Source organism: Bufo bufo, chromosome 2 (genome assembly GCF_905171765.1).
Source record: "Bufo bufo chromosome 2, aBufBuf1.1, whole genome shotgun sequence".
Lineage (NCBI taxonomy): Eukaryota > Metazoa > Chordata > Amphibia > Anura > Bufonidae > Bufo > Bufo bufo.
The window spans coordinates 567,458,634-567,477,190 of NC_053390.1; the positions used below are offsets into that span (position 1 = coordinate 567,458,634).

At 42.3% G+C, this 18,557-nt stretch overlaps 1 pseudogene; it reads left to right on the forward strand.

The window, feature by feature from the left end:
* The first annotated feature begins 16,794 nt into the window (after nucleotides 1-16,794).
* On the forward strand, nucleotides 16,795-16,972 carry LOC120992985 (annotated as a pseudogene).
* The last annotated feature ends 1,585 nt before the right edge of the window (nucleotides 16,973-18,557 follow it).

The following is an 18,557-nucleotide window of genomic DNA, read 5'->3' on the forward strand; positions in this document are numbered from 1 at the left end:
TGGATAGTCAGCCAGCCTATGCCATGATGCCAGCAACAAGCAGTGTTTTTTTTTGGGGGGGGGGGGGGGCGCCACAAGGTTAGCTCGCACAGGGCGCCTGAACACCTAAGGCCGGCCCTGACAGTGAAGGTCCAGCTGAATTTTACCTGTTGGGGTGGGGAAGGGGGTGTCCCTGCCCAGTCTGAGACTGGCACCACTGATTGGATAATGTCAGGCTGGACCTTTATTGTAAACTGCTAGCAATTCGTTCATAACTAGCAGGAATAATAAAGGAATGGCAGATCACAGAGTCATACGAATAGATTCCCCAGAACTGTTACTAATATAGACATATCAGAAGAGGTTACAGGTCCTCTTTAAAGGGGCATTCCCAACTTGGACATTTATGGCATATGCCATAAATGTATGATAGATGTGGGTTCTATTACTACATGAACAAAATGGGTCCCTTAACCCACTAGGTTAAGAATACTCTTTTAAGTGCTGGTTAATAGATGAGAGTCCTGAAAGGGGAATTCCACTGTATTTGTTCAGAATTCCCTGAAATGGTATTTGAAAATGGATTTTCTAAACTAGACGACCCCTTTAAAGTGGTTATTCCATGATTAATGTAAAAATTGATAATCAGACATCATATAGTACATGCCAACCTCTTTCTAACAAAACTAGAACCAGCCCTGTACATCACATTGATCCAGAGATCTCCTCATTCATTGCTCTGCTAGATTTATGGCTGGCAGCTGGCAGCTCAGTGGGGGTGGGGGGGGGTGTGTGTTATCAGGAGGCGTATACTTTCTGCTGTAGTTCTCTACCTATCACAGCTCAGGGGGCGTGTCCTTTCTGCTACAGCTCTCTCCCTGTAACTGTCACAGTGTGTAACAGTAGACAGGACTGGAGGAAGTTAAAGGATGGAACTGAGAATGTGAGACCAGTGAGGTGGCCAGAGAAATAAGGAAAAGAACAAACAGCAGGTGGCGCTATACAGATACATTTTATTGAATAACTCAGTGGTTATAATACATTTTTAATCACATGCAATTACAAAAGTATTCCTATTCTGGTGCTGGTTTTAAAATGTAGAATATTTTTCATGGGACAACCCCTTTAACAAAGCAGATCTAAAGCTCTGCTACATCTGTTTGTAACCCTTCAGATGCTAAGGATTTGCGCTGGAAATGTGACTTAGGGTACTTTCACATTAGCGTTTTTCTTTTCCGGCACTGAGTTCCGTCCAGGGGTCTCAATACCGGAAAAGAACCGATCAGTTTTATCCTAATGCATTCTGAATAGAGAGTAATCCGTTCAGGATGTCTTCAGTTCAGTCACTGAACGGCGTTTTGGATGGAGGAAATACCGCAGCATCCAAAATGTATTAGTGCCGCAATGCCGGATCCGTCCTTCGGTAAAAATGTGAAAAAAATATATAACGGATCCGGAGAGACGGATCCGTTCTTTCAATGCATTTGAAAGACGGATCCGCATCCGGATCTGTCTACAAATGCTGTCCATTTGCATGCAGATTGCAGGCAACGGAACTGCTTGCGGGATGACTTTGTCGCAAGTGTGAAAGTAGCCTTAGCCGCAGCTTCGGTGTCACTTCACTCCTTGGCAATCTTTCTTGTAGGACAAGCGTTTACAACATAGGTCCGCTGATTAAATCACACGTGAAGACCTGTCATTTTTCTTTAAGAGATTTAAGCAGCAAATGATATAGGGTAGAATAACACACAATTTCTGCGACTGCACTCTGCTATTATTAAGTGCAGCACCAAACTGAACCATCTATCAGAGTCACGTAAAAACGAATTAGTATTGGTTTTATTATGGCTGTTATTATTATTTAATACACCGGGGGCTCCTACTAGTGGCTGGAATCACCACCAATGTGTCAGAGGAGGGGATGTCTCTAGGATTTTTCGAGCCAGTGAACTGGATGAATGTCGCAATGTAGCAGTCCTCCGCAGTGTCCAAGCTCCGACATGTTATATGATTTCATAGTGTACAAGAAGTCTTAAGGGGCAACACAATAGCACTCTACAGCGCCTACATTATTTTTATTACATGTGGTTTAGGACAATGAGGGCTCGCTACTGCAGAAAATATAGCACAAGAAACTTTCTATCATCCATGCTAGTCTGTAAAGCATATACTAGGACTGCATATTAAAGTGACCCGCTGGTTCGGGATAAAATGTTGCCATTACAGGGAAAATGCATTGTTAATGGGGTTGTCTCACTTCAGCAAGTGGCATTTATCATGTAGAGAAAGTTACTACAAGGCACTTACTAATGTATTGTGATTGTCCATGTTGCTTCCTTTGCTGGCTGGATTCATTTTCCCATCACATTATACACTGCTCGTTTCCATGGTTACGACCACCCTGCAATCCATTAACGGTGGTCGCGATTGCGCACTAAAGGAAAAAGTGCTAGCCTCTCTGGTGGTCGGAATTGTGGGAGCGCACATTGGCTAGTGTTTTTTCATATAGTGTACAAGCACAACCACCGCTGCTGGATTGCAGGGTGGTCATAACTATGGAAACAAGCAGTGTATAATGTCATTGAAAAATGAATCCAACCAGCAAAGGAAGCAATATGGATAATAACAATACATTGGTAAGTGCCTTGTATTAACTTTCTCTACATAATAAATGCTATTTGCTGAAGTGAGACAAACCCTTTCATGCATCTGGTTCCTTCCCTTTTATTCATTCTGCAACAGATTTACCGATTTTACGTCCCCTCTGCATTCACCTAAAATTGGACCAACTTCTCAGACTCCCCTATGCTGAGTAGATGACAAATAAAATAATAACTTGCGTAAACAGAATAGCACATTAAATAAATGATATGAATAATAATAAATATACGGTTGATTAAAAGGTTAAAATCTGGTTGCTGCACTCATTTATCACCACGCAACAAAAAAAAAAACTTTTCGGATGCTACTGGGAAAAAAACATTTGTCCTATACTAAATCGAGTGTGCTGATTACACATCCGAAGACAAAATTGTTATAACACGTCACAAAGTTTATGCCTAAGTATGCCCAAATCAGGCATGCTCAACCTGCGGCCCTCCAGCTGTTGTAAAACTACAACTCCCACAATGCCTTTCTGTAGGATGATAGCTGTAGGCTGTCAGGGAATGATGAGAGTTGTAGTTTTGCAACAGATGGAGGGCCGCAGGTTGAGCATGCCTGGCCTAAATGAATTAAGCAATTGGAAAGCATTGAATTATTTTGAACAGAACTAGTTTTACTCCCACAATTACCTGATCTACATCAAAGTTTGCGTAGTAAACAGTGTATGAAAGTGTAATGGAATATCAAAATTTCAAAAAGTCTTGTTTTTCAGTTTAGAAGTTTTACTTGAGCAAGGCCCAGTACTGTTAAAAATTCTTCAGGCATCTGGTTTTGCGATTGTGAACAGTCATATTTTCCCGTTGCAAAAACCAGCAGTAGATCCCCATCATGTTGGGATTCCAGCAGCCTTGATACCTGTTCTCCATTGTAGAGATATCGTTATGGAACCGCTCTCCATGTTCATCACATACGTGTCCCAAATTGGGTGGGAAAAAGTCAAGATGGGAATGTAAGAAATGCACTTTCAATGATATTCGGCAGCCAAGTTGTTCATATGCTGTAAGCATGTTGTCTACTGATTCAGCATAGTTTGAAGCTCGTCTGTTCCCAAGGAAGTTCTGCACTACTAGCACAAATGCATCCCAAGCTGCAAGATGCACTCGCTTTGTCAGATTCTTGCGCTGATCATAAATAGTGTATTTGCCACATATGTAGCAGAAATTGTCTGGATCGTTAACACATTTGCGTTTATCCATCTTAAGTTTCAAAACTGATAGCACTATAACAGATCACTTTATCAAAATCTGTCCAGCTTGCCTTATATACTTACTGCTGACATCAGCCTGAGTGCGTCCGGACAGGTCTGGACATGTCCATTGGAATATTTCCAATATAATGCATTAATATTATAACTGAATAGGCTTTGTATTTATAACTTAACCCTTTAAGGACCTCCACTGTACATGTACGGCGGAAGTCCGGTCACCCAAAAAATAAGCCCTCATAAGGCTATGTGAATGGAAAAATAAAAAAGTTAGGACTATGGGAAGGTGGGGAGTGAAAAACGAAAACGCAAAAATGGAAAATCCCAGGGTCCTTAAGTGTGTCAGGCAAATTCTGAGTTCATATTTGGAATCAGTGCGCTCATTTTAGTATAAATCACATGTTTTTCTCTCAGTAGCAAAATCATTGTTGCGCAGTGGGGCAGATCAATAAATAGCAGGGCACTGAGTACTTTAAATATGCATTTCCCCTGTTATGTCAAATTTTTATCCTGAACCAAAGGGTCTATTTAGGTCCATGCACAGCACTGGAAGTGGATTTTCGCATTAATTCACTACTGGGCAAATGAATGGGGCATAGATTCAACTGTTGAAATACCCCAGTGTGGTACTACTATTTCTACACTGCTACTGTCTAGATAATGTCATCTGTGTATTTATTCCAGGTCCTCCTACACTGTGCATTAATAGTATTGCTATGTAACTGTTATGTTCATGTAATGTGCCTGGTTCACCAGCAGGTGACAGTGTATCTGGCATACAGATAGATATTTACATAGAGTGGAACTTACTATTCCATTCTTCCCCTTTTGGACATAAGTAGGCTAGTCCTGTTGCCTACCAAGGGAGGGGACGCAGGAAGTTCTAGTTCAGTTCTAGTCTAGTCAAGTCTAGAGTTGAGAGTGAAATTGAGAGTTGGAAGGAGATGATAATCACCCTGACTCCTTACAGATTAACTGACAGAGTGTTGCGAGGGGGTCAATAGCCAAAGGCACCCCACTCCATAGATACCAGAACAGCCTTAAAGTCCAGCGACCAGACTAAAGCCGAGCTTAGCACAACAGAGAGATAAAGCAGAATATTTAAGTTTGCCTGCCAGTTTATGCCAAAACCTGCTGGACCCAAGAGAAACACCACTTCTTGTATAGATGCAAGTTGATTCAAGTTAGGCTACTTTCACACTAGCGGCAGCCTTCTCCGGCAGGCTGTTATGGCGGGGGAACAGCCTGCCGGATCCGCGCTGCCACTAGTGCATCGTGTCACCGGAAGTCCGCACCAGAAGACATGTCATAGTTTTATTCCGGCCACCTCTCGGCATGTTATAGTCAATGGGTCCAGAACGGACCTCCGGCAGCATGGTGCACTAGCGGCAGCACGGATCCAGCAGGCTGTTCACTGAATATGGGGTCGCTTAACCACAGCCCATGGTGATCACTATCTCTTGGTGACAGTGCCTACAATGGGGTTGTGAATAGGGATGAGTGAACCCGTGGAAAATAATAAAATCACCCAAAAACTTTGCAGTTCAGGTTCACTCATCCCTAGTTGTGAGCATCAGAACTGGACAATGGAGCTATAGATGAAGGTGACCACAGTTAATAAATCATGTTTTCTTCTACATCATGTGGATGTCTAGGTGTGTATGTGTCTCTCATCTTGGGAAAAGATGGTACCAGGATGTACTATGGTAGGAAATCAAGCCGCTTAAGAGCGTGTTCTCCTAGGGAACGTTGGGTACTGCATACATTCATGTGGATGTTAGTTTGACATGTGCCAGCTACCTAAACATTAGTGCAGACCAAAAACACCTTGTCTTTGTGACAATGATATTCCCTAAAGGCAGTGGCATCTTTCAGCAGGATAATTTGGCCTGCCACACTGCAAGAATATATCATGGAACAAGAGTTTAAGTTGTTGACTTGACCTGTAAATTCTCTTGATCTCAATCCAATCGAGCTTCTGTGGGATGTGCTGGAAAAAGCAAACCCAATTGCTAGCTAAATAAAGGAGAAAATGGTTTGAGGAAGCTGGATGGGACTTTCTCAGTGTTGATTAAATAAAATTAATACACTGCTCAAAAAAATAAAGGGAACACAAAAATAACACATCCTAGATCTGAATTAATTAAATTTTCTTCGGAAATACTTTGTTCTTTACATAGTTGAATGTGCTGACAACAAAATCACACAAAAATAAAAAAATGGAAATCAAATTTTTTGACCCATGGAGGTCTGGATTTGGAGTCACACTCAAAATTAAAGTGGAAAAACACACTACAGGCTGATCCAACTTTGATGTAATGTCCTTAAAACAAGTCAAAATGAGGCTCAGTAGTGTGTGTGGCTCCCACGTGCCTGTATGACCTCCCTACAACGCCTGTGCATGCTCCTGATGATGTGGCGGACGGTCTCCTGAGGGATCTCCTCCCAGACCTGGACTAAAGCATCTGCCAACTCCTGGACAGTCTGTGGTGTACCCGTGACATTGGTGGATAGAGCGAGACATGATGTCCCAGATGTGCTCAATTGGATTCAGGTCTGGGGAACGGGCGGGCCAGTCCATAGCATCAATGCCTTCATCTTGCAGGAACTGCTGACACACTCCAGCCACATGAGGTCTAGCAGTGTCTTGCATTAGGAGGAACCCAGGGCCAACTGCACCAGCATATGGTCTCACAAGGGGTCTGAGGATCTCATCTCAGTACCTAATGGCAGTCAGGCTACCTCTGGCGAGCACATGGAGGGCTGTGCGGCCCTCCAAAGAAATGCCACCCCACACCATTACTGACCCAATGCCAAACCGGTCATGCTAGAGGATGTTGCAGGCAGCAGAACGTTCTCCACGGCGTCTCCAGACTCTGTCACGTCTGTCACATGTGCTCAGTGTGAACCTGCTTTCATCTGTGAAGAGCACAGGGCGCCAGTGGCGAATTTGCCAATCTTGGTGTTCTCTGGCAAATGCCAAACGTCCTGCACGGTGTTGGGCTGTAAGCACAACCCCCACCTGTGGACGTCGGGCCCTCATATCACCCTCATGGAGTCTGTTTCTGACCGTTTGAGCAGACACATGCACATTTGTGGCCTGCTGGAGGTCATTTTACAGGGTTCTGGCAGTGCTCCTCCTGTTCCTCCTTGCACAAAGACGGAGGTAGCGGTCCTGCTGCTGGGTTTTTGCCCTCCTACGGCCTCCTTCACGTCTCCTGATGTACTGGCCTGTCTCCTGGTAGCGCCTCCATGCTCTGGACACTACGCTGACAGACACAGCAAACCTTCTTGCCACAGCTCGCATTGATGTGCCATCCTGGATAAGCTGCACTACCTGAGCCACTTGTGTGGGTTGTAGACTCCGTCTCATGCTACCACTAGAGTGAAAGCACCGCCAGCATTCAAAAGTGACCAAAACATCAGCCAGGAAGCATAGGAACTGAGAAGTGTCTGTGGTCACCACCTGCAGAACCACTCCTTTATTGGGGGTGTCTTGCTAATTGCCTATAATTTCCACCTATTGTCTATCCCATTTGCACAACAGCATGTGAAATTGATTGTCACTCAGTGTTGCTTCCTAAGTGGACAGTTTGATTTCACAGAAGTGTGATTGACTTGGAGTTACATTGTGTTGTTTAAGTGTTCCCTTTATTTTTTTGAGCAGTGTATATTCTGCCATATACAGTATACATGTAAAACATTTCATAGCACATAGCACATAGGGGAAACATCATAATAGAGTTAAAAGTCAAAACTGTCCGTAAGCAGCACTGTGTGTATACCAACCCCGCAAGGGTGAAGGAACAACTTTTTAGCAAACAACCTCTTTGAGTACAGTATTTGCATTGCACAAAATGAATAAAAGCTTGCTATTTCCCTTTACAGTGAAGAAAGCAGCAAAGCATTGTGTCAGCAAAATGTGAAGAAATATGTCTGATATTATTTTGCTGAAAAACAAGCTGTCAGGAAAGGGTCCATAATACCTTGAGTATTGATTTATGCTTATTGTCCTTTACCAAGTGTCATTCTTCTGTTGTGCTAGAATAGAATGATTTGGCAATCTTTAACAAGGATGCAGGTATGAGTAAATATAGTAAATAACAGACGTGATTTTCTAAATGCCACTCAAAATATGTCACCTAATAAGCTACTATTTAATATACTAGAGGATTATGCAGTTATGTGGCATTCCAGTAAACGGTGATTTTCCTGATACAGAATTCTAATAAAATCTATAGGGAAATTATAAAAGTTTGGCTTCGCTCTTGGGCAAAAATGACAGTCTGAAATATATTGCAGTTTTCACAGTGTCTTCATTTTTAGCTGTTGGATCTTCTGGCCCTGTGAAACTAGAGCACTGGTAGCAGCAAGATTCTAGTGTCCAGTCTTGTGCACATGTTGCCTCTTAATGTCATTTTTGCATGTAGTTTACCTAAACCATAACTGTGAATGAGTCAAAATAGTATAGACAGGGCCACGATCAGAAATATAGACAGAACCCCAGTACCTTTGGGTACTGTGGCACAGTGAGGGGTTGTGTCTGGCAAGACAGGTATTTTCATCCAGGGCTGATTTCCAGCCAGGTGACGTCAAATACTGGACCGGAGTGTAAGTGCCGGTAAGGATTTTGGCAGCACCTGGCTGTCCTTAAATAGGCAGCTGGGCTCAGCAGAGATGTCTCTGTTTTTTGGTATCTGAGGCTTTGTGCCGTGCTGGAGGGCTGAGAGCCGCACACTGGGGAAACAGGCCCCCTAAAGCCTGCTGTGGACTACTGGAGGCAGAACTGCCAGCAAGGTGACTTGCGTTATATGAAGTTTCCACTGTGTGTGAATTAACACCAAGACTGCAAAGTGACGTGTTGTTTTATGCAACTTCCGCATGTGTGAAAAAACACTGAAGTTTGGGTTAAGAACTTGTATTTTGCCTCTGTACTGCGTCCGCTTACCCTATCTACCAGAGCGAAACCCCACTGTACCTAAGGAAGACTGCTATGTTTCCTCTCCAACACAATGACCCACAATACCCAGATGGTGGTCTTAATATAGATGTTCCTAAAAATGTTATTTTCTAAGTGCACATGTACACTCACTTACAAAATAAATAAATAAATCTGGATACAAGATGAGATGTAGTTGGGCATAAAGACATACAGGTTCCGTATGGTATCCTGAGGCACATTTGACCACAGATGTTGAAGCTGGGCCTGTACATACTGCACACTCATAGTTTGCTGAAGCTGGCATCCTATCTGGATGCATGAATGCTTGATTGGCGTTAAATTTGGCAACTGGGCAAGCCGGAGAAGTGTTGCAATCTGGTGGAGAGATATCTTGAAAACCTTTGCTGTGTGTGGTTGAGCATTTTCCTGCTGAAAAATACCAGTTGGAAGTCCTGCCATGAGAGGCACCTCATGTGAATGTCCTGCACATATCTCTGGGCTGATAGTGTACCTTTTATATGCACAAGAGGTGGTCCCCAAATCACCATACAAGAAGTTAGGGTAATGAGTAGGTGACAGTGGCAGGCTGTCAATGGTAGGACACATAATGGGTGCAGTGACACCAAATTTCCTTCTGCTATGGGTCTGGAAATGGTCCAGGTAGGGACAAAGGGGTGTAATAAATGTGTTACCTGTATCTGGATGATGGACAATGAAACTGTGGATGCTGCTTGTGCTTTTTGGCTGATCAAATGATCCTCTCTACTGGTGGTATGTCTGGAGACTGTCAACTGGACAAAATGTATTTGAGTACATTATAGAGGCATGTCTAGCAGACATCAAGAGGTATACTACTCAAAAGTAGCCTCTGAGATCCTTTTTATCGGATAGCAGGGAAACATTTTATACTCTCTAGTGGCAAAACCCAATGTGTAATTATACCACACCAGTAAGCATTTACATATCTGTCTGGGTTTTGCAGCAATTTAACATTTCTAGCTGAGTGTATATAGGTATTTCTTTATTAGCATAGGCATAACAAGCATGAAAATACAGAGAATTAAAAAAAATAAAGACTAATAGCTAAATAAATAATATTCAAAATATATTCTGTTACTCATATTGGTTTGGACAAAGTTGGACTGGACAAAGTTTATCCTGGGTTTCCTTAACAAAGGTGTTAAAGGCCCTTATCCTGTGTTATCCCTGTAGTCCCCTGATATTCACCCTTTAACCTCTATACAGGGATCTGGACTTTGCTGCAGGAGAGCCAACAGGCTGCTACCTCTTGGAGTGATTGACACCTGATCCACTCAATGAGATCTGTGTTGGCCCCTGCCTACAAAGTATGACCATCTAATGATAAGAACATGCCACATTAATAGAGAATAAAAAGGCCAGTATTATATGGAAAGCCTGAGGGTTACGTACAGTTCAACTTCAATTTTTAATCCAATGCTTGCACAACAGAAAATAATCTATGTATATATTTTTTTACTTGCTCAGTAAATGTAAAGGTTAGAAAAAGGAAGCATGGTACTGTATAAAGACAATATGGCTGTTTCCATTGTGTCTCTGTGATACTTTTCATTCTCAATGACCAGACAGTACATATAATGCATCAACTGCATTAATGATAACTGTCCTTGCCAATAGAGCACATGTATCGCCTTCCTAACGCAATCTGTTACACATTATATTTCCAGTATCTACTGGCTTATGAGAATGGAACTGCCATGCACTATTTACACAGTATCATAAATCAAGACCCAGTTAGTTAACCTTAGAGTAAAATGAAGAAGGCATACAATGAATTTTACATCTTCTAGTTACTCAATATCAAGAATTATAGTTTTCCTGTATGTACTGATTTGTTCACTCTTACCTTAATTAGAATGTATTTAAAAACTCAAAATTTTCATGAAATCATGTCACTACAACATTGAGACATGCTAGCAAAACCCCTGACAGACTGCTGTTCACACTACAACCACTGGGTGGCCACACATAGACACATAAGCATCTTGTGACATGGAATAATTTTTTTTTTTTTAAAGCTGATTATCTCACGCTACACATCTAAAGATATTTTGAGCTTCCAAGAAAGGTGAAAGTTTATAGCAATTTCAATGTCAGATTGATGACCTGCACCTATCTCAAAAACAGGTCCCCGAAGTGAGAATGCACCGCGAATGCGCAGTGTGTTCTCCATTCACTGCTATGGGAGTTCCAAGCCAACTGAGAGGTAAGACCATACCTATTTGAATACCCCTTAAAAGGAGGTAATATCTGTAAGCTTCTTGTACTAATCTGGGTAAACAATATTTATAGCTAAAATCTTTATTGGCTGACGGTTGAAACAAGATTACTATATATCTACCTTCATTTTTTGTGATATGCTTGGCATCTTTCTCATTTCTAAGCAATGTTGGCACCAATTTACTTTTAACGTTGTTGCTAATGTTAATTGCCAAAATATACTCATGCCTTGGGTGGTACTGAAGCACCCCTACATAGACGCTAGAAAACCACTATTATTTCTTTTATTCAATTTGTATCACTGATTATTAACACAGTAGGACTCACAACCAAATAATTGCAATAAAACAGCATGTGCAACTTAGAATGGGGATGGCAGTGGCCCATGTGGAGCTAGTCCGCTGGCACACACAGAGCACATTTTATTGGCCAAGTTTTACAGATGTTCTACTTAGAAGCCATATGAAAATATGATTACATTTCTGTTCTTTGCCACATATCAACATTATTATTATTATTATTATTTCACTGAATGACCTCTATAGCAATTTATTAATTTTATACATTTGTGTACTGTACTGTGCCTATGTTTGTACTTACATTTTTTTTTACTTTGGCAATACTTTGAATCACAGATTAAAAAATTCCAGAAAATAATCCTAAAACAAAAAACAAGCTCATTGCTCAAACAACATCCAACTACATAGAATGACTATTATACTATGATAAATACACACCTTTACTGTATAACTAAGGCTACTTTCACACTAGCGTTCGGGTGTCCGCTCGTGCGCTCCGTTTGAAGGGGCTCACGAGCGGCCCCGAACGCATCCGTCTGGCCCCAATGCATTCTCAGTGGAGGCGGATCCACTGAGAATGCAGCCGCCTGCCAGCGTTCAGCCTCCGCTCCGCTCAGTGAGCGGACACCTGAACGCTGCTTGCAGCGTTCGGGTGTCCGCCTGGCCGTGCGGAGGCGAGCGGATCCGTCCACACTTACAATGTAAGTCAATGGGGACGGATCCGCTTGAAGATGACACTATATGGCTCAATCTTCAAGCGGATCCGTTCCCCATTGACTTACAATGTAAAGTCTGAACGGATCCGCTCAGACAACTTTCATACTTAGAAAATTTTCTAAGTTTTAATGCAGACGGATCCGTTCTGAACGGATGCGAACGTCTGCATTATCGGAGCGGATCCGTCTGAGCAGACATCAGACGGATCCGCTCCGAACGCTAGTGTGAAAGTAGCCTGAGACTCACTATAATATACTTAAATTAATTTGTCCTCTGAATCTGTTGCAACTCATAGGCTCTATTATGGCTGGACCATAATAGAGCCCATCCATTAATGGAACCTTCTGTCCTTCAGTGGTCCTGTACAAACCTGCATATAGCGTTTAAGTCAACTGACCTAAAGGGAATCTGTTACCAAGAAATTCAATGTTAAACCAGGCACAACACATTGTATGGTTAGTTTAGCTTCCACTTAGTGATCCGTTGATTTTTTCTGAAAAAATAAATCCTTACTCATCTTCTGCCATCTCCTTCTTGTCCTTGCAGGTTCCAGGCCAGATTCCTGCATAGTCACTTAGCCTGGTCCTGTCAATCAAAAAGGAGAGGAAGAGGCTGGCAGAGGAAGGCAGTGGAGCATGGGTGCACAGAGTGGCTTGGACCCACACTCAGTGAATTCGACTGTTGATTTACATATACAGTCAGGTCCATAAATATTGGGACATCGACACAATTCTACCATTTTTGGCTCTATACACTACCACAATGGATTTGAAATGAAACTAACAAGATGTGCTTTACCTGCAGACTGTCAGCTTTAATTTGAGGGTATTTACATCCAAATCAGGTGAACGGTGTAGGAATTACAACAGTTTGCATATGTGCCTCCCACCTTTTAAGGGACCAAAAGTAATGGGACAGAATAATAATCATAAATCAAACTTTCACTTTTTAATACTTGGTTGCAAATCCTTTGCAGTCAATGACAGCCTGAAGTCTGGAACGCATAGACATCACCAGACGCTGGGTTTCATCCCTGGTGATGCTCTGCCAGGCCTATACTGCAACTGTCTTCAGTTCCTGCTTGTTCTTGGGGCATTTTCCCTTCAGTTTTGTCTTCAGCAAGTGAAATGCATGCTCAATCTGATTCAGGTCAGGTGATTGACTTGGCCATTGCATAACATTCCACTTCTTTCCCTTAAAAAACTCTTTGGTTGCTTTTGCAGTATGCTTTGGGTCATTGTCCATCTGCACTGTGAAGCGCCGTCCAATGAGTTCTGAAGCATTTGGCTGAATATGAGCAGATAATATTGCGCAAAACACTTCAGAATTCATCCTGCTGCTTTTGTCAGCAGTCACATCATCAATAAATACAAGAGAACCAGTTACATTAGCAGCCATACATGCCTACGCCATGACACTACCACCACCATGCTTCACTGATGAGGTAGTATCAGTAGTCATCAGAACACAGGTATAGTTGAAAGCTATGGCCTGGGCTGATTCTACTACTGCCTGAGATTAAAACTGAAACGGCGCCCACACCGATGTGGCAAATTCTCAGGAGAACCACCCCCCCTACTGCAAAAGCCATATTTGAATTGAATTGGACATTACATACTGAACTACATACCTCTTAAATGTGGTGATGTCTCCTCTGATATAGACATTCTCTTTCCTCATATTCACCATTCTGACCAAACAACCATGACAGCCTCTTTCAGTATTGTCTCCTCTGAAGTAGATGTTCTCTTTCATCACCTTCTCCATTCGGACCAGACTCATGTTGAAGTATTTCAGCCACGTCTTGTCTCTGCAGAGGTTACCACACAGACATGTTAGATTCATCAATTTTCCATCAACCTCCCTCCTGGTACCCCAACAGTGTTTATCCTGATACGACCCCCAATACTATGCCCGCTGTGCTCCCAAATGCCCACAATTACAATAGTTACAAATTAACATTGCCATATTGATAGTCTCAAAAGTGCTCCCTAAAGTCCCAACAATAGTAATAATTATCTCTCAGAGTGTCCTCATTAATAATGCCCCTACAGTGCCCCAAAAGTGATGTCTTCCAAGAGACCAATGCCCTCCATACTGTGCCCAATACTAATGCCCCCAAAATTCCTTAGGCATCATGTCTGCCTTCTGTGAGAGCAGGGCCGGCTTCATCATAAGGCAGCCCAAGCGGCTGCTTGAGTGCGCAGAGAAGGGGGGGGGGGGGGGGGCAAACAATTAACTTGCTAACTTACACACCCAGCTCTGCTACATCCATACACAGTGTACTGGGGCAGCTGTCATGTGTATGGATGTACACTATGTATCAAAGTTATCTACAGTAGAAGTCTTATATTTTTTTTAAAAAAATTTAAGTAACTGGTTATACAGCTCTTATAGCTGTGTGGGTAAATGCCTTGTCTCTGATGTGAAAGTTCGTGAGTTCGAATCCCAGGAGAAACTTTTCTGAAAAACAGGCTAAATAAGAACACGAGCACCAAATCTTCAACACTAGAGGCTGCGGAGAACACAGGCCGGAGGAGGCCTGCATCACTGACATGGAGGTAAGTATAAAAGTTTTTTTTTTTTAAATACCGGACTGTTACTTTACTGCCAAGGGAGGGGGGGGGCTATTGGCGCCATGATACTGGCACATGGAGGGGGGAGGAGAGAGACACTTGATACTGGCACATTAGGGGGCAGGATGGCACTATGATATTAGCACATGGGGGGGCAAGAAATGGACATGAATCATGAGGGGCAGAAATGTGAATGATGGGGGGAGGCAAGAAATGGACATGAATCATGAGGGGCAGAAATGTGAATGATGGGGGGAGGCAAGAAATGGACATGAATCATGAGGGGTGCCAAAATGTAGATTCACTTGTGTTGACAAAAATCCTGCACAGGCAGGAAGCTGTAAGTGTATTACACTGAGTAATACATTTACAGCCAATGCATTACAATAAAGAAGTATTGTAATGCATTGTAAAGGGGATCAGACCCCCAGAGTGGGACGAAAAATAAAGTGAAAAAAGAAGTAAAAAAATTAAGTTTTACCAAAAAATTAAAAGTTTCAAGTAAAAAAAAGCCTTTTACCAAAATAAAGTAAAAAAAAATAAAGTAGACATATTAGGTATTGCCGCGTCCTATAGACCGGCTCTATAAAAATATCACATGATCCACTGTGTAAAACTTAGCAAAAATAAAAATGATAGACATATAAGGTATCAGCGCGTCTGTAGCAACTTGATCTAAAAAATATAACATTATATGCCCCCTCAGGTGAATGCTGTAAAAAATATTTTTTTTAAAGTATGCCAAAACAGCAATTTTTTTTCTCCTTGGCTTACAAAAAGTGTAATACCAATGATCAAAAAGTCTTATCTACCCCAAAATGGTACCAATCAAGCCGTCATCTCATCCCACAAAAAATGAGTTCCTACCTAAGACAATCGCCCAAAAAATAAAAAAAATAGGGCTCTCAGAAAATGGCAACACAAAAACAAGTTTCTATTCTGTTCAAGAAAGATTTCACTGTGTAAAACTTAACAAAAATAAAAATGATAGACATATTAAGTATCGCCGCATCTCTAACAACCTGCTCTATAAAAATATCACATTATATGCCCCCTCAGGTGAATACTTAAATAAAAAAAAAATTTAAACGATGCCATTTTTTTTTAACCTTGGAGTACTAAAAGTTTAATAACAAGCAATCAAGAAGTCTTATGTACCCCAAAATGGTACAAATCAAACCGTCACCTCATCCCGCAAAAAATGAGCCCACACATAAGACAATCACTTAAAAAAGAAAAATCAATGGCACCCATAAACGAATCCGTCAAAATCGGCGTTGCAAAAGCCATATGAACTGTTGAATATTGTGCTATATATTGTTTTTTTAGAATATTAGTCGTTTTTTTCCATCTGAAGTCATGATTCATCCCTGGTTAAGTTGCTTGTGGACCAATGACAGGGAAGAATCATGTGTTCAGATGGAAAAAATGGCGAATATCCGTAAAAACAAATATATAGCACTATATTCTTTAATTCAGGTTTTAATCCATAAAGGGCATAAATCACCTAACATTCCTAAATTGTTTGGAATAACGTGCTTTAAAACATCCAGTGTGTGTATATACGATCAGGTATGATGTTGTAAGGGTTACGCCCGCTTTACAGTGACAGACCAAACTCCCAGTTTAACGCACCGCAAACAGTCCATTTGCACAACCACAAACTCCCCATTTGCACAAGGTTGGATACCAAGCTAGCCATGTCCCGTTCCTTGTCCTCACTGACGTCATTGAAGGTCTCTTCCTCCACCCAGCCATGTACAACACCAAGGGTCCCCGAAAGGTGACAACAAGCCCCCTGGGACGCCTGCAGTGGTTGGTCTTCCACCTCCTCAAAGCCACATTCCTTCTCTGACTCCTCTTCTTCAGACTCCTTCCTCTGCGTTGCCGCAGGTCCAGCAATCGACGACGACAAGGCTGCTTCTGGTGGTGATGGTGACCACAACTCTTCCTCTTCATGCTCATCTACGGCCTGATCCAGCACTCTTCGCAGGGCACGCTCCAGAAAAAACGCATATGGGATGAGGTCGATGATGTTGCCTTGGGTTTGACTGACCAGATTTGTCACCTCCGCAAAAGGACGCATGAGCCTACAGCCATTGTGCATGAGCGTTCAGTAACGCGGCCAAAAAATACCCAGCTCCGCAGAGGCTGTCCTCTTTTTTTTTTTATTAAAAATATCTGTTCTTACCAGTATAATCTCTGTTACGTCCCCTATCAGGGGCCGGTGTATGGAATAGATTTTAGGAACCGGAAGATGGGAAAAGATGCTTGGTCGGTCCTCTTACTTCCAATTTGAGGCACTGCGCGTGCGCCGTGCAATTTACTGTGCTACCAGATATGAGTGGTATGTTAAGTAGTACTATTCCTATCAGTTTAATCCCTGTTACGTCCCCTATCAGGGTAAGTGTATGGAATAGATTTTAGGAACCAGGAGATAGAAAAAGATGTTTGGTTGGTCCTTTTACTTCCAATTTGGGGCACTGCGCGTGTGCCGTCCAATTTCCTGTGCTACCAGATAGGAATAGTACTACTTAACATACCACTCATATCTGGTAGCACAGGAAATTGGACGGCGCACATCTTTTTCTATCTCCTGGTTCCTAAAATCTATTCCATACACGTCCCCTGATAGGGGACGTAACAGGGATTAAACTGATAGGAATAATACTACTTAACATACCACTCATATCAGTTTAACCCCTGTTACGTCCCCTATCAGGGGACGTGGATGGAATAGATTTTAGGAACCGGGAGATGGAAAAAGATGCTTGGTCGGTCCTCTTACTTCCAATTTGGGGCACTGCGTGTGCGCCGTGCAATTAACTGTGCTACCAGATATGAGTGGTATGTTAAGTAGTACTATTCCTATCAGTTTAATCCCAGTTATCAGGGGACGTGTATGGAATAGATTTTAGGAACCAGGAGATGGAAAAAGATGCTTGGTTGATCCTCCTACTTCCAATCTGGGGCACTGCGCGTGCGCCATGCAATCCCAATATGAGTGGTATGTTAAGTAGTACTATTCCTATCAGTTTAATCCCTGTTACATCCCCTATCAGGGGACGTGTATTGAATAGAGTTTAGACAACCGCAAAGAGTTGTCAATAGTTGACACACTCATGACATAAATTTTATTCCTCTATGCGTCAATCTTGGTGTAGTGATGACTGTGCTCGTGCGCACGTTTGGGAGATTGCAGTCGATGACGGTTTTTTAAAGCCTATGGTCGTGCTGAGGTAGTTCAGTGACAGTTAAGTGACCCAGAAAACAATGATTCTGCAGTGTGGGCCCATTGTTGGCCTAGTAGGCTTTAATGATCACCTTAGATGATCACAAAGAAAATTAATGTTTTTTATATGCAAAATTATCCAGCCGATCGCTTTTGGTCTGTTCACAATGAAGCAACGACCTTATCTCATCTGGGGTGTGCCAACATTGCCATTGCCAACACACTCATAGAGGTGGTCGCTTCATTGTGATACGCAAGTCCCTTCACCACAACAAGGTAACGATCACAAAGGGGAATTGACACATGTCAGCCACAGTGCAGCACCAGAGGCCAGAAAAATTAGGTATATACACATGCCTGAAAAAATAGGTATTGTTGCAGCCGCTGCTGTAGCAGCGGCCGGAAAAATTGATGTTTTCCAGGCAGAAAGTGCACTAAAACATTGCGGCTTGAACCCTAGTTGGTGGCGGAGAAGTCACGCAAGTCATCCGGCATGCAGAGATTAAATACAGCAGCGTGTGGACCATTTTATAGCCCAAGGCATCTCATCAGGCCTTTTTTAGTCAAATGCATACCCCACTGTCAGTCCCTTCGGGATCCATGCCTCATTCATCTTAATAAAGGTGAGGTACTCTAGACTTTTTTGACTTAGGCGACTTCTCTTCTCAGTGACAATACCTACTGC